This window comes from Schistocerca cancellata, chromosome 9 (genome assembly GCF_023864275.1).
Source record: "Schistocerca cancellata isolate TAMUIC-IGC-003103 chromosome 9, iqSchCanc2.1, whole genome shotgun sequence".
NCBI lineage: Eukaryota > Metazoa > Arthropoda > Insecta > Orthoptera > Acrididae > Schistocerca > Schistocerca cancellata.
In genome coordinates this window covers 409,009,555-409,026,790 of record NC_064634.1, presented here as the reverse complement: position 1 = coordinate 409,026,790, position 17,236 = coordinate 409,009,555, and the positions used below count along the sequence as shown (strand labels likewise).

Here is a 17,236-nt window from a genome sequence, read left to right as displayed (position 1 = left end):
TTTGTCCACCCCCAGCGTATGACATAATGTGAAATGAAATGAGACAAGAAAGCCAGTCAGCGCAAAGGGGTACGACAACTGACTCGATCATATCATGCATGATGTTGACCAACCAATAACAAGTATTTATAATCATTTCCTAAGCATAGGGTTCAGTACGAGAATCAACAAAAACTGCTTTTCCAAAAATTTAACCATTCGGAAGCAGCCATATTCTTTTCTGACATTAACAGTATTTTAAAATGTTTTCAAAACAAATACTGTACTGTTCATTTGGTGTTTAAGGGATTCTGAAGTGTAAGTTATGTACTCTGGTAAGTGTAACACAGTGCACTAACGGGGGAAAATTTTAGACAAAAAGAAGTCAAGATTAAGCTTATCCAGTACGGATGATTAAGAACCCATGACTGAATACCTAAATCTACAACCAGTCACTTTTTATGAATACTTGTTATGCCATGAACCTGTTTTCAGGCTCATCTTTAGAAGATGAATAGGAGGTTACATGACCATTTCATAGCATAATGTTGGGTGTCTGTGACAAGAAGATGCCAACATGCATTAATGTATTGCCATGAGTATTGTTTGTACGGCAATTTGGTTAAAAAAAATGAATTAATTACATGAGAAATGTCACCAAGTGTCCATCACAATGGAGGATCGTACATTGACATTAATAACATAGCTGTCAATAGTAGTGCAATACATTCAGAATTCATTTGTGGATTCAAATTACCATATGAACAATACTAATGGCAGTACATTAAAGCAGGTTCCATATTCTTGTCACAGAGAGAGCTCTCAGTATTACACTACAAATGACCTCGTATGTACCATCTAAAGATGACCTTGAAAAGATTTGAAAACTGATTTATGGAATAAACGAGTATTTCAAGAAAGCAACAGGTTGCATTTCGGTATTTATATTAAAAAGAAATTATTTCTAAATCTTTTTTTGAGAATGTGAGAAAATATTGAAATAATTATCCTCCTGTTTGCATACTCGATGTTTTCCTAAATATGCGAAAAAATTACAAACTGGATTTGTCACATTTATATGTAAACAATTTAATTTTGCAAATCACAATTTAGGTTCCAGGATAGGTAGGTGCTCAGCTAAGAATACCATTTGCACATATGCTCGCCATATTAAAAGCATTGAGTAATAAAATATTGCAACTTAGTACTTTTTGTGATGTGTCTAAAGCATTTGACTGAGTAGGTCATTAAACTTTCTTAGAACATTCAACATATTTTGTAGTTGGTTTTAAAAACAACTGATCTGAACTATATCAAAAATAATGCAGCAAATAATCACGAATAATTTAAACTATGAACTATTTTAGTGATTGGAAGAAATCAAGTAATCCTGATATGTCAATGACCTTTCCTTAAGGATATATGCCTATCCCAGTGTTGGTACTCTTTGCATGTAAAATGAATCTGATGCTGTCAGAAAGAGCTAAAGAAGAAATTTGCAACATTTCTCAAATAATGGTTTGACAATGGCTTATCTTCAATGATTAACTGTGTTTTAGAAAAGAATTAGGACTTGGGGCTAACACAATTTACCCGTAATTGTAGTAAGAAAACTGCTTAGCTTTTGTCTACGATTTTCGAATGCTTAAAAGAAACTTGACAGAAGTAGGTAAATGAGTCTTCTAGAAAAACAACCAATAGAACTCGCCTCAAAATTTTTGCTGAAGAAAGGGGAAAACATAAAAAATGCATAGAAAACCAAATGGGTAAAATAGAATGAGTTAGTAAATTTAAATAACTTGTAGGAACTATACAGAAGAATGGACGACAAAAATTTGCAATAAATGTATGAGTTAGTCAAACTGAAAAGAGCATATGGATAAACCAAATAATGTTTACAACAATATCTTTAGAAACATGGCTAAAATACTCCATGACTAATGTTAAAATATGAACAACATAGGCGGAAATGTGCAAAATTTCTAAAATTGTGCATAGCAGAAAACAGACACTGTGATGTTTGAATTTCCTATCTATTTTGCGACCCGGTGAAATAAAATTGCCGCAAAATCTTATCTGCTGAAAAAGGTCTTTCGTACGGTAACCAGTCTTTTCTTGTTTAGATTTGCGCTGTCGTTTGAGATCATACTACAGACTGAGTCTAGTATAATGACTTTTTTCTAATCCACGCACCTAACTGACAATAACAAAGCATCTCACCGTGCCCAGACCTAATCATGGATCCGAATATCATGTTGGTAGAACTGTGTATTCGTGCCGCCATTTTACACAGCTAGCGCTGTCGTGCGACCAGCCGCCAGTGGCAAAGATCAGAAGGTAGTTGCTTTGTGTAGTTCGAGAGTGAGGGATGGTGTGAGCGTGGATAAACAAATCCGTGCGCCTTAGATAGCGTGTCTAGATGCGCGGCGTTATCTGCTAAGAATGGACTCAATAAACACTTAACAGATTACACTTTCGGTGGAAATTCGTAAATTGTATTATATTTATTTCGTATCATGGACGAGTTTCTCAATAAAAATTTGCGTGTAAACATTTGAACATAAACAAACATAAGATCAATGGTGTAAAGTGCTCTGGCGCAATCAAGAAGGGAACATTCTTGAACTATTTGCCGTAGAAACGGCGTAATTGATTTTTTCTATTTTACGACCGCGTTTTTAATTCAGTGTGTGCTTGAAGATACCACAACGATTTTGGACCGCACAGGTAAACTTTTTATCACTTCCATTCACAAAACGATTATGAAATGAAATGGAAATTTGAAAGGTTGCACAGGATTGATCCTTGAACTACGTGACCGAAATTGAAATTACGTTACCCATAATACGAAACTGGCGTCTATTTAGGTTACATACTTTTTACTAGGACTTAACGAAATTTCCGTTTTGAAAACAAGGTGTGGTCGTAACAATACATGGATTTCTCAGTGTTTCATAAAATCTAACGTAACTAACCGTAGATTTAAGGTGTTGTCTTTTTATTTAGAATTTTTGGTAGTTTGCAGTAGAAGTGATGTTATATTTTAGTATAACATCAACAAAATACGTCTGATTCGATTCTACTTTCGTTTTGTAGCTTAAGACTATTTTTCAAGATCTCTATTTGAGCGAAAGAAACGCTACTGTCATGTATGCCGGTGTCGATAGCGCGCGCCGCTTCGTGTCACCACCACGAGAAGTTGTCTCACGGCGTACCTGAGTGCCTTGATTTTCCGTGAGGAACTATACGGTACGTAATAGAGAGTGGTTGGTCTTATAGAACAAGCTTTTTAAGGGGAGTTGTGCTGGAGCTTTCGAAACTGCAAAGGGTGAACGCTGTGTTATACAAGGTCATTGTTTATGAAATTGATGCTGACGGATTCTGCTGGGAGAATATCGAGAGGACAGAAAGCATTTTTCTGAATTATTAATAGTTCTTTTAATACTAGTGCTTACCGTCTAAGTAATAAAATACAGAATGTTTTGGAGACATTCTGCAATTGTTGTAATGTGTCAACAATTTGACGAACACACATTGTAATTGTCATTGTTCAAGGTGAAGAGTCTCGTAACCAAGTGATTTATGATTTCTGAAGTTCTGCATCCTTGCCTGTTACATCCGGAACACCCATCTCCCTGGGTGATATTTGTAGTAACAAGTTTTGGTTTTCGTAAATTGTGGCAACATCCCATTCAGGTACCGTACATTTTTTTGTCGCCAACATATATAGACTCCAAAAGTCACGTGTTGCGGCTGACTGTTTATCCGTGATCGCTGATACATTCAGGTCACCCCCAATAGTGCCGAAGGTTTTGTAAACGCGTTCCATAGGCATCTTAATAATTTGCTTTCGATATCTGGAGCGAATTGCTGTCAAGTTCTCAAGAGGTAAATAAAAGCTCAGCACGCTTGAATATGACAAGTGTCACTGCTCGGATGCCGCTAATCGTTTTGTTATAACAACAAAAGCGATAGCCACCACTATTTTTAGATTTTGTGCTGCACTCCATCAAAACACAAAGTCTGTTTTAAGAAATGTGGCTGTGGGGGCGTTGCGAAATGCCTTTCTACTACACCAAGCTGAAAGTGCCCTGATAAAATATCGAATTTGGAGCTATTAAACGAAGTAAATTAGAGATTTATCATACAGTGAAATATATTTACGGATGAATTTGTGCCATTTTTCCTTCCTAGTGCCACATACTTAAGCCTTGTTCATTCTCCGGGAACTGAACAATTAATCGCACATTTACATTCCCTCTGACACGCATACTACATAATGCTACAGTTGTCTATTGTGACTGCTTTAAGGTAAACAAATGATGCTGGTGGGCTGTTATCTGGAGGCAATGAATCAGACTTCTATATATGAAGCTTGTCTGCAGTGAAAATTGCTTGAAAGTTGTAGACCAGAGATCACCAAATTGTAACCCACAGGGCGAATCAGGAACACTTGGCCTATAGGTGTTGTTGGTTGGACCCGGCTCTAGACTTCAGTTAAGTTGGTCTGCCGTCGGTATTTGAATTTGCTTGGTAAAACGTTTTGAACATGAGATGATGTGATATAGTTTAAATATTATGTTCAGAATACAAGGAGATCTTCACATGTGCGGAGACCTACTGGCTGCTGTGTACTTTAAATGAACTGAGTTCAGTTTTAAATTATTGTTTCTAGATGTTTTTGTTTATTGTAATGTTTGCATATTTCGAGCCATGTGTTTCTAATTTAAAGCGTTTTTTATATTCGGATCCCTTCACTAAACCCTTCATTATGGCGACTACTTCGGTCGCATTTTGAATAAGGAATGGGGAGTGCCCCTTATTTTTCCGAATTTCGTTTCTTCATGCACACAGCGAGTTTTTTTCATTTCTTTTAAAAAGCATTTTAAGACCTAATCTGTTGAAACTGAATATGGGGAACCCATGCCACAGTGGCCGAGGAGTTTCGTCATGTCACTAAATGCTGTTTATTACTGCTTATGCGTGTGCTTGACTGTTATCGGTTGAATGGTCCATTGAAAATTCCGTTAACTTCACTTTCTGTGTCATGTGTCACCTTGAGATTTTTCGTAGCCTCTTTGGCTCTAAGGTAGCAAGTATTTGAATCCCAAGGAAAAGGCAGCTTATTAAATAAACCTAAATCTATGCTTAACTTCTTTATGTCCAAACTCTTGATCGAAGTGAACTCTTCACTCCGCTGCAGAGTGGAAAGTTCATTCTGGAAACATCCCCCAGGCTGTGGCTAAGCCATGTCCCCTCGAGATCCTCTCTTCCATGAGTGCTAGCCCCTCAAGTTTCGCAGGAGAGCAGCTGTGAAGTTCGTGAGCCATGCTTAGGCAGTTAAGTTGGTAGAGAACCTTTCTGTGAAGGTCAGAGGTCCCGAGTTCGAGTCTCAGTTTGCCAGACAGTTTTAATCTGCCAGGAAGTTTCATATCAAAGCACACTCCGCTGCAGGGTGAAAATTCCATTCCAGAAACATCTTCCAGGCTGTGGCTAAGCCAGTTTCCCCAATATCCTTTTTTTCTTTATTTTTTTCCAGGAGTACTAGTTTTACAAGTTTCGCAGGGGAGCTTCTGTGAAGTTTATCGGATAGGAGAAGAGGTACTGGCGGAAGTAAAGCTGTGAGGACGGGTCTTGAGTCGTGCTTGGGTAGCTCAGACGCTAGAGCATTTGTCCGCAAAAGGCAAATGTCCCGAGTTCGAGTTTCAGTCGGCCGCGCCGTTTAATCTGCCAGGAAGTTTCATATCAGCGCACACTCAGCTGCAGAGTGAAAATTTCATTCTGGAGTATGACAGCAGTCAAGCACACGCATAAGCAGTAATAAACAAAACGTAGTGATAAGACGTAACTTCTTGGCCACTGTGGCAAGGGTTCCTCGTCTTCAATTTCAACAAAATACATCTTAAAATTTTTCTTAAAATAAAAGGGGAAAAACTGGGGGGGTAGGGGCCGCGTGAAGAAACACGAAATTCAGGAAACGAAGGACCACCGTAATCAATATATTCAAAGTTTTTTGGAAAGTGACGCACTGAGAAGTAACTTAGAAACCCGAAGAAAACTCTTTACGAGAAAGTTTGCTTGTAAATGAATCTGTCACTCTTAAAAGTCACAAAATAGTCCACACTATGACTAAACGAGGGAAACCGTTTACTAATGGCAGACTTCATTGAAGAATGTATGATGGAAGCAGCAAATGGCTTGTGTCCTAAGAAAACAGATTTGTTTGGAAATATCAGCCTTTCGGAAAGCTCAGTTGTGCAGAGAACAGAAGAAATTGGAGAGAGACAAATGCTACAGGTACGTGAGAAAGCTTAGAACTTCTTGTGGTATTCTCTGGCTTTGGATGAATCTACTAATTCCTGAAGTACGTCACAACTTATCCTGTCAGTTTGTGGTATCAATTTAGACTTTCAGATAATTGAAATGTTAATATTCATTTGCAGCGTGCATCTAACAACAACAACTGGAAAGTCATTTTGCACTGAAGGGCAAAACACCAACCGACCGACAGACAAACCAGGCGTGTCTAGGCGCTTTGCCAAACAGACCAAGCAGCTATTCTTGTCGAGCAGTCCATTGGGTACGACAAAGTGGCAGCCGAACCATCCCCCCTCCCTCCCCCCCCCCCACTTCAGCCGACAAACTGTGCTATGTGTAGCGCTGTCATGCCAGTGGTCTGACTGAAGCTCACCTTCTGTCAGTGCGTCTGGGATTCAATGCTGTTCTACACGGAATTGCCCAACAAACTGGTATAGGCATGCATAGATATGTAAACAGCCAGTGCTGCCGTTAGCAATGCTATATAAGACAAGCGTCTGGCGTAGTTGTTGGACCAGTTACTGTTGCTACAATGGCAGTTTATCAAGATTTAAGTGAGTTTGAATGTGGTGTTATAGTCGGCGCCCGAGCGATTGGACACAGCATCTCCGAGGTAGCGATGAAGTATGGATTTTCCAGTACGACCATTTCCCGAGTGTACCATGAATCTCAGGATTTCGGTAAAACACCAGATCTGCGATATCGCTACTTCCGGAAAGAGATCCTGCAAAAACGGGACTAATGACAACTGAACTATACTGGGCTATCAACACGTGTTAGCATGCGAACCATTCAATGAAACATCGATAAGGGCTTTCAGAGCCTAAGGCCCACACGTGTACCCTTGATGACTGCATGACACAAAGATTTATGCCTCACCTGGGCCTGTCAAAACCAACATTGGACTGTTGATGACTGGAAACCTGTTGCCTGGTCAGACGAGTCTCATTTCAAATTGTATCAAGCGGATGGATATGTACGGGTATTGAGACAACTTCATGAATCTGTGGACCCTGCATGTCAGCAGGGGACCACTCTAGTCGGTGAAGGCTGTATAATGGTGTGGGGCGTGTGCACTTGGAATGATATGGGACCCCTGATACGTCAAGATATGACTCTGACAGGTGACACGTACTGAAGCATCCTGTTTGATCAACTGCATCCATTCAAGTCCCTTGTGCATTCCAACAGACTTCAACAATTCCAGCAGGACAATGTGACACCCCGTACGTCCAGAATTGCTGCAGAGTGGTTCCAGGAACACTCTTCTGAGTTTAAACACTTCCACTGGCCACCAACCCCCCCAGACATGAACATTATTTATCATCTCGGCGATGCCATGCAGCTTGCTGTTCAGAAGAGATCTCCATCCCTTCGCACTCTTACGGATATATGGACAGTCCTGCAGGATTCACGATGTCAATTCCCTCCAGCATTACTTCAGACATTAGTCGAGTCCATGCCACATCATGTTGTGGCTCTTGTGTGCTCGCGAGGGCCCCACACAAAATATCAATGCAGGTGGACCCATTTCTTTTCCTCTTCGGTGTAATATACATGACAGGGTGCGAGGTGTAGAAAACTTTAATTACAGTTTCTGGAATTGAAAGACTGCAGATGTTTGTGGGACACGTCATACGAGGAGTATAGCAATAGACATGCAAGACATGAAGTATTTATTTCATTTGCTAACAAATTCATAATGGTGTCATGCGACACAAAGAGAGAGTAGAAGATATACATTTTATGAATAAAAGTCCTTCGACTTTTTGTATTTATATTTTTAGGTTTCATTGCCGCTACTTAATCAGAAATGAAACTTAAAACCGAAATAAATACAGATTAGACTTAGATTTCATTTCCAATACATGTCGGAAATAAAACCTTAAAACTGAAATATAGACAGTCGATGGACTTTTATCCATAGAGTACACGTGCTTCATTGTTAAAAGCCTTAAAAAGTATAGCCTACATCCAAGCCTTCTGCTAAGAAGGGCAAAGTGTAGGACTTTTTTTTTTTTTTACAGTTCTAACAGTTGCTAAATGCTTTTTTCCTTATCAGCGGAAAAATAGCCCTATCGAAGCACGGAAAGGCGAATATGCTCCTTTTTAAAAGAATGACTAAAACATCATTCTTACCTACTTCAGAAATTTTAAAAATTTTCTCAAAGATTTTGCTATGCGAGTATATTCGCGCTCATTTTAACCTGTAGCTCACCTCTCGCTCCCACAAACTCTGCTGTTACTCGCTCACAGCCTCTAGTCTATCGCTATAAGTCGATAGTACCCATCCACTCCCACTTGCTCATTCTCACTCACTCATTCACCCCAGCCCATTGTTACTATCTCTCTGTTACTGTCTCACAGTCACAGTCTCCTTCATTCTGTCGTACTTCTACTATTACTGTCTCCTCTCACTGTCACTGTCTCCTTTGTGCTGTTTCTTACTGCTACGAGTACTATCTCATTCATTCCTTTACACTGCTGCTGTCTTTTCTCACTTTCATTATATCTCTCTTCGTCGTTGCCATTGTCATAGACTCTGTCTCTCATGATCATTGACTCTTACCCACTTCCACTGTCTTCTTCTCCTTACTCTTGTCCCACTGACACCGTCTCCGTCACTCTTCTCCCAGCGCTGGTCTCTCACTGACTACTTATGTCCCACTACCACTGTGTGCTTCCCCTTTTCTAACACTGATGTAGTCTCATTGATATAGGCGTCTTTGTCGCCTTAAAGGTATTGTTGACTAACATCAACTCACCATGTTCATTCTCTTATGTGAATAGCATGAAATTTGAATAGACACTATCTTTCGGATGTGGAAACATACCTACCAACTCTCGTTTACGTCGCACAACTTCTTGGTGTCCATCAATGTAATATAATGTTAAAATAGAGCAATTGGCCGCTGTTATCTAGATTTCGACACATAACGGATTTTACGTGCAGATTTAAGTGTACATGTAAGGTAACCTTGAACCTCTGTACCTCGGAAATGGATAAAGATATGGAGAAAATTACCGAGGTTGTTCGAGATTGAGATCTCAAGAATATATCGTAAAAATTTCAGCCTTTTTTGTGCATAGTCCTCTTGGAATCCGCGGCTCGGCATTTGTACGAAAAATGGCAAAATAAATCTATTTTGGGTTTTCTAAGGAGCCTTCATAAGCCCCTTAAGGCTAACTGTAGACCACATCAAAAGCAAAACAGAACCAACTGATTTGCTCCATTTGCCTAATCGTGAGGAAGTATGTAATTTTCATAATTTTACCCTGTACTGCAGGACAGTGACACTAAGACGAGCCTTCTGTTGGTTATACAAATGGTCAATAGCCCAGGGGCTTTCCAAAACACTTAACTCTACCCCTCTATCAGCAATAGAATCTGAGGTGTGAGCCCTGGAAAAATACAATTTTTATGTGTAGCGTGTTGGAACATATTAGGTAGCGGAAGCTGCCGCATGCATACCGATAACGGTAGAAACATAAGGTTATTTGTATACATTGAGATGACAAAAGTCCTGAGATAGCGATATGTACAATGAGAGGCAAAAAAGATTTCCCGGCCCAAATAATTCAGCGTCCAAGGACAGAGCACAGTGCATGCCCAAGTTCAGAAGTGCAATTGTACACAAATGTCTGAGGAGCTTCAGCTTGGTGTTTACATCGTTAAATGGAAGCAATATAATAGAATACAGTATATGTCGAGATTGATTGCAATTTAAGTTATTGTATCATTGTTTTTGAAAATCATTATTCGAGCATGTGGAAATGGTTTAAATATAAAAACTCCACATCGGCAGAATTACTGCGACGATGCTTGACATCTGTTTAAATGGCTGAATGGATAAACTGACGGTTTACGAACGTAAAGGACGATCGTTCGAATATAACTGGAGTCAATTGTCATTTTTTTCTTTAGACCCATGCAGGAAATATTTACAATCTTAATTCGCAACAAATTGTGCAGTTTTAGGCTTTTCTAGGTTCCACATTCTACATCTACATCTACATCCATACTCCGCAAGCCACCTGACGGTGTGTGGCGGAGGGTACCTTCAGTACCTCTATCGGTTCTCCCTTCTATTCCAGTCTCGTATTGTTCGTGGAAAGAAGGATTGTCGGTATGCCTCTGTGTGGGCTCTAATCTCTCTGATTTTATCCTCATGGTCTCTTCGCGAGATATACGTAGGAGGGAGCAATATACTGCTTGACTCTTCGGTGAAGGTATGTTCTCGAAACTTTGACAAAAGCCCGTACCGAGCTACTGAGCGTCTCTCCTGCAGAGTCTTCCACTGGAGTTTATCTATCATCTCCGTAACGCTTTCGCGATTACTAAATGATCCTGTAACGAAGCGCGCTGCTCTCCGTTGGATCTTCTCTATGTATTGTATCAACCCTATCTGGTACGGATCCCACACTGCTGAGCAATATTCAAGCAGTGGGCGAACAAGCGTACTGTAACCTACTTCCTTTGTTTTCGGATTGCATTTCCTTAGGATTCTTCCAATGAATCTCAGTCTGGCATCTGCTTTACCGACAATCAACATTATATGATCATTCCATTTTAAATCACTCCTAATGCGTACTCCCAGATAATTTATGGTATTAACTGCTTCCAGTTGCTGACCTGCTATTTTGTAGCTAAATGATAAAGGATCTATCTTTCTGTGTATCCGCAGCACATTACACTTGTCTACATTGAGATTCAGTTGCCATTCCCTGCACCATGCGTCAATTCGCTGCAGATCCTCCTGCATTTCAGTACAATTTTCCATTGTTACCACCTCTCGATACACCACAGCATCATCTGCAAAAAGCCTCAGTGAACTTCCGATGTCATCCACCAGGTCATTTATGTATATTGTGAACAGCAACGGTCCTATGACACTCCCCTGAGGCACACCTGAAATCACTCTTACTTCGGAAGACTTCTCTCCATTGAGAATAACATGCTGCGTCCTGTTATCTAGGAACTCCTCAATCCAATCACACAATTGGTCTGATAGTCCATATGCTCTTACTTTGTTCAATAAACGACTGTGGGGAACTGTATCGAACGCCTTGCGGAAGTCAAGAAACACGGCATCTACCTGTGAACCCGTGTCTATGGCCCTCTGAGTCTCGTGGACGAATAGCGCGAGCTGGGTTTCACATGACCGTCTTTTTCGAAACTCATGCTGATTCCTACAGAGTAGATTTCTAGTCTCCAGAAAAGTCATTATACTCGAACACAATACGTGTTCCAAAATTCTACAACTGATCGACGTTAGAGATATAGGTCTATAGTTCTGCACATCTGTTCGACGTCCCTTCTTGAAAACGGGGATGACCTGTGCCCTTTTCCAATCCTTTGGAACGCTACGCTCTTCTAGAGATCTACGGTACACCGCTGCAAGAAGGGGGGCAAGTTCCTTCGCGTACTCTGTGTAAAATTGAACTGGTATCCCATCAGGTCCAGAGGCCTTCTTTCAGAAGATCCATTTTATAATAGTCTTATCTTTAAAGAAAGAGACAACTGGTCATAGTAAAAATATTGAAAATGGATGTATTTATTTGTAGTTACTTCGACCGCCATCTGGTATCTCTGTAGTTTTCAGCTAAGAGAAATGTATTAATTGATTGGCATACATCATAGGTCTGCTTCAGAATGGCTGATGTGATTGATCACAAGCAAATAATTGCCCTCTTTGAAAACGGCGTTGGTGCATTTGGTGTTGATGCTTCCACAGAAACTAGATGGACTGGATGATTTGGAGATAATGGTGAGGTAGCGATATGTCCAATACCTGGAAGACCACGAGTCTCTGCACGAATAAAAGATGAAGAATTGGTCAGGGCTACCCAGAATGCTCCTTTGTCAATCTTCTGGGAATTAAAGAAAGTTTTACATTTACCAGGCTTGTTGAGAACTGCTGTCAGAAGGACCTTGGAATCAGGTCCCATTGTGCTCTTGTCAAAGAACAGTTGTGTGACAAACAAGCCGTGTATAGACTAGCAATTGTGAGTTCTTGGGAATATTTTGATTGGAGGAAAGTCATTTTCACCGACAGGTGTACGGTTGAGTCTACGAGCAGAGGTCCTGCTGTTTTTCCCCGTACAGATGGACAACGATATAACACTCTCTTCGCAGCCACACGTGCTGGAAGCAGATGCATAAGTGTGAAATATTGGGGCTGGATGTCTTACATGGGTGCAGGAACTTTAGAATGTATCCAAGGCAAGTTCAGTTCGCCATGCTATGAACATGAAAATGTTATCATCCCTGGAGCTCGACTTTGGTACCCTGAAGGATGTCTAACTTATCGATGTGATAATCGTCCATCACACACTAGCATTAGCATTCAGAGCTGGTTTCAATGGAGGGAAAATATTATTCATTGCCTTCCGTGGCTTCCAAAGTCACCTGATCTCAATCCCATTAAGCACGTTTGGGCTCAGCTTAAGAAGATATAGCGGAACCGTTGGCCACACCTTCCTCTGGGAACTGTGAATGACCTTTGGGATTTGGTTCATTCTTCACAGATGAGGACTTTTTCCACACACTTGTCAATTCTATGCCTCGAAGGATCCAAGCTGTTCTTGATGCCATGGCATGTGGACAAAACACTGAAACTATACATAGCCTACTCTTCATTTTATTTTATTTCAGTTTTCTATAAAAGGCCTATATAGTTATTAGTCCAACAATATTAATTTCAAAATACAAATGTACTTGCTACTATGTTATTTGTATTTTTATTGGAGGTCAGATGAGTATCACCCTCGAAGGAAGAGTATTTGTATGGGAGGTCACATGAATATCACCCTCGAAGTATGATTCTTTGTTATGGGAGATCAAATAAATATTACCTTCTAAGGAAGATTATTTTTAGACATCAAATTCACAGACCATAATTAGTTGTTTATGGAAGAGAACATTGAAAAACTGAAAAAAGTAAATAAAGCATGAAACATTTGAAATGCTATAAGAAAAAGGCTGCGATGAGATCCGATCCAACACATACTACAGCCCTCCCCCACTGGGGGGGGGGGGGGGCGCTTGCGACTCTTTGGCAGGTTTGTACTTGGCTCCCACGGGGCCCCAGCCTTTGCAGCACTTTTTCCCTTCTGTGCTGTATGTCTATCCTCTTGCTATTCTTTCTCCCCTCCCTTAGGTAACATTTGTGGGGTATTATTGGCAATGTTCTGCATTCTGTCGTTGACCTGCGAACAATCTCAACTTTCTTTTTGGCTCCCTTTCTCTTTCTTTGTTTCCCTTCTCCTCTTGTCCCTCCACTTCAGCATTGGAGGATCTTCTTTTTTCTTCTTCCTCCCTGTGCGCTCCTGAAGGCTGGTCCATGTGTCTGATGCGTGAAAGGCGGTTGGGTAAAGCATAATTCCCAGTCCCGGGTCGACAGGTAGGGTTCGCACGTATCAGCTGGTACAGGCCAGGCCCAGGGAGGGGTGACTGCCTGAACTGTAACCTTCCCGAGATGCCAATTGGTCCCTCTGTCGACAGGTAGGGTTCGCACGTATCAGCTGGTACAGGCCAGGCCCAGGGAGGGGTGACTGCCTGAACTGTAACCTTCCCGAGATGCCAATTGGTCCCTCTGTCAGCTCTTCGGGAGGTGTGACCTGAGGTATGAACGATCACCTTGTGAAGGGGGCCCCCAGTTAGAAGGAGCATGCCGTCGGAGACTCTGGCAATCATGTGGGTTTCCTCGTGATGAATCAATCATCCTCTCCATCAATGTCGACGAAACGTAAACGTAATGAGACTACTGATTCGAAGACCCTTCCCACTGCACTGCAGTTCCTTGTGGTCTCACATACTGAAGATGGTCAGTCCTTCACCACAGTCAATCCGTATATTATTCAGTAAGGTGTTGATGCCGTTACTGGTCCTGTGAAATTCTGCTTTCGTTTACGAAATGGCACTTCGCTTTTGGAGATGCCTTCTGGTTCTCAAGCACAACAACTACTTGCTGCCTCGCTTCTCCACGGCTACCCTGTTTGTGTCAAGGCCTGTAGAACTTTGAATTCTTCCTGTGGTGTAATTTACACCAGACTGCGTGTTGATCTGAGGCTGAAATACACTCTTATCTCTCTGACCAGGGTGTCATTGGTATCCATCGTGTAATGAAAAAGGTCGATTCCTCCGTGGTGCCCACCCGCACTCTTTTCCTCACATTTGATAGGGTAGTGCTGCCGTCCAAGATTAAAGCAGGCTATGAAATCATCACAGTCCTGCCGTACTTTCTGAATTTGATGCGCTGCTACCAATATCATCATTTCAACCACACTCGAACATCTTGTCAACACCCAGCCAAATGCGTAACCTGTGGCAGGGATGCACACGAGGGCGAATGTCCACCTCCTTCCTCCTGCTGTATCAACTGCAATGGCGGCCACACCGCCTCCTCCCGGGATTGTCCCATGTATCTAGATGAGCTGGCTGTGAAAGAGATCTGGGTGAAGGAAAAAGTGCTTTACCCAGTAGCTCGCAAGTTACTGGCTAGTCGCAAACCTGTACTTCTGTTCTTGTTACCCCTCACTCCATGCAGGACATGGCCATGCAGACATGTGACCTCAAATTTGGCTCTGAGGTTGTGAAGTCGCCCTGTGTCAAGGTAGCATCACCATCCCTATGTCCCCCTGTGCAACAAACCGTCAGACTCTCGCTTAAAGGGGCAAAGCTACCCACAACACAACCAGCAGGCAGGAAAGGACAGGAGGAGTAGTCCCGAGAAGACTTCCTCCATTCCTCCAGCCAAACAACACCCAAGTCTTCCTCTTACCAGAAGGGCTCGAAGAAGTCCACTAAAGACAAATGGTCTTCTTCTTCACCAACTGCTCGACGGTGTCGCCATGTGGTCACTGAGCCTGGCTGGCCTCTGTCTTGCCAGTGCGCACCACCAACCATTTTTCAGCGTTCGACTCTGCTGACCGACCACACAAGCACGCCCATGCTTCTGTGGACCCCATGGATCAGGATCCTCCTGCTTCTGTGCCCTGTTGTAGCGACTCTACACCAGCTGTCCCTCGGCGGCCGCCGAGTTGACACCCCTACATCTCTTTGTCCTCATGACTGTTCTCCAATGGTACATTCACGGCCTTCGGTCCCACAAAGAGGACTTACGGCTGCTTCTAGCATTGCAGCATTCCCTTGTACTCTGCTTTCAGGAAACGAAATTGTGTCCTCAAGACTGCTTTGAGTTTTCACGTTACTTACCAATTCGTTTTGACCTTCTTCCAGAGGTCGGCATCCCATCTCATGGGGACGTCTTTCTGCTCATAAGGGATGACCTTCATTGTCAGCCCATCTCCCTGACTACCCATCTTCAAGCTGTTGCTGTTCGTCTTTTCCTTCCCCACCTGACTTTCTCCCTCTGTACCATTATGTACCTCTGTCCTTCAGTGTCACCAGGGCAGACTTCCTTCAGCTTATTGGGCAGTTACCTCCCCCATTTTTGTTACTCAGTGACTTCAATGTGCATCATCCCCTTTGGGGTTCTCCGAGGACCTGCTAGAGAGGTGCCCTCTTGGCTGACCTTAACCAACTCAACCTCTTCTGCCTTAACAATGGAGCACCCACAATTCTTTCTGACCCCTCGCACACCTATTCCCATTTGGACCCATCCTTTTGCACTGCCCAGCTTGCCCATCATCTTGAGTGATCTGTTGTTACTGACGCCTACTCGAGCGACCATTTCCTGTGTGCTCTCCGTCTGCTGACTTCTACCCCATCCACATGCACGCCCAAATGGCAGCTCACTAAGGCTGACTTGCAGCTTTACTCCTCCATAGCGACCTTCGCAGAACAAGATTTCCCCAGTTGTAATGACCAGGTGGACTGTCTCACCAACGTTATCCTTATTGCTGCAGAACGTTCTATTCCTTCCACTTCCTCTTTACCACGTCGTGTCGCAGTCCCTTGTTGGACTCAGGCATGCCACGACGCAATTCGCGCACAGAGACGTGCTCTCCTCGTTTTTAACCGCCACCCTACTCTGGAAAACATCTTTCATTATAAACAGATGCATGCAAAGTGTCGTCGAGTTCTTCAGGACAGCAAAAGAGCTAGTTGGATTTCATTCACTAGTTCTTTTAACAGTTCCACACCTTCCTCTGTCATGTGGGCCAACCTCCAACAGCTCTCTGGAACCAAGATCCATTCCCCCATTTCCAGCCTAACAGTAGATGCCGATGTCATCATGGATCCTATTGCTATCTCCAACACCTGGGACCGCCATTTTGCGGAAGTTTCAAGTTCTTCCCAGTATCAACCTGCCTTCGTCCATTGGAAACGAGTTTAGGAGGCTTGGGCGATACCCTTCTCTTCTCCGAATCGTGAGTGCAACAATGCCGCCTTCACTATGAGGGAGCTAGATCATGTTCTCAGTTCATCCTGGTCCTCCACCCCAGGGCCAGATGCTATCCACATTCAAATGTTGCAGCACCTCTCTCTTGTGGGCTTTCTGCTTAACACATACAAGCGCATCTGGGCTGAGGGCACATTTCCAGGATGGTGGCGTGTAGCCACTGCCATACCCATACCTAAGCCTGGTAAGGACAATAACCTTCCTTCTGGCTACTGCCCCATTTCTCTTACCAGCTGCGTTTGCAAGGTGATGGAAAGTATGATTCATGCCTGTCTGGTGTGGTGGCTCGAGTCGCCGTTTACTCAGGAATGCACAGTGTAGATTGCGAGTGCGGCGTTCTGGAGTTGACCATCTCGTTATTTTGTCCACCCATGTCATGAATGGTTTTCTGCAGAAATCCCAGAGTGTGGCCATGTTTTGGAGAATGCCTACGACACCTGCTGGAGAACTGGTATCCTCCGTACTCTTTACACGTGGGGCTACCGTGGGTGCCTGCCCTGTTTTCTTCAGGCATTTTTACAAGACCGAGTTTTCAATGTGCGTATGGATTCTGCCTTGTTGGACACCTTTAT

At 42.6% G+C, this 17,236-nt stretch overlaps 1 protein-coding gene across 1 annotated transcript in view; it reads left to right on the top strand.

Moving 5' to 3' along the window:
- Window positions 1–2,338: 2,338 nt before the first annotated feature.
- Window positions 2,339–17,236, top strand: part of LOC126101628 (high affinity copper uptake protein 1-like) — an 848,466-nt gene continuing 833,568 nt past the window's right edge. The window contains exon 1 of the mRNA XM_049912311.1: window positions 2,339–2,706. The gene's annotated coding sequence lies outside the window, so the exon portion shown is untranslated. The remainder of the gene's footprint in view (window positions 2,707–17,236) is intronic.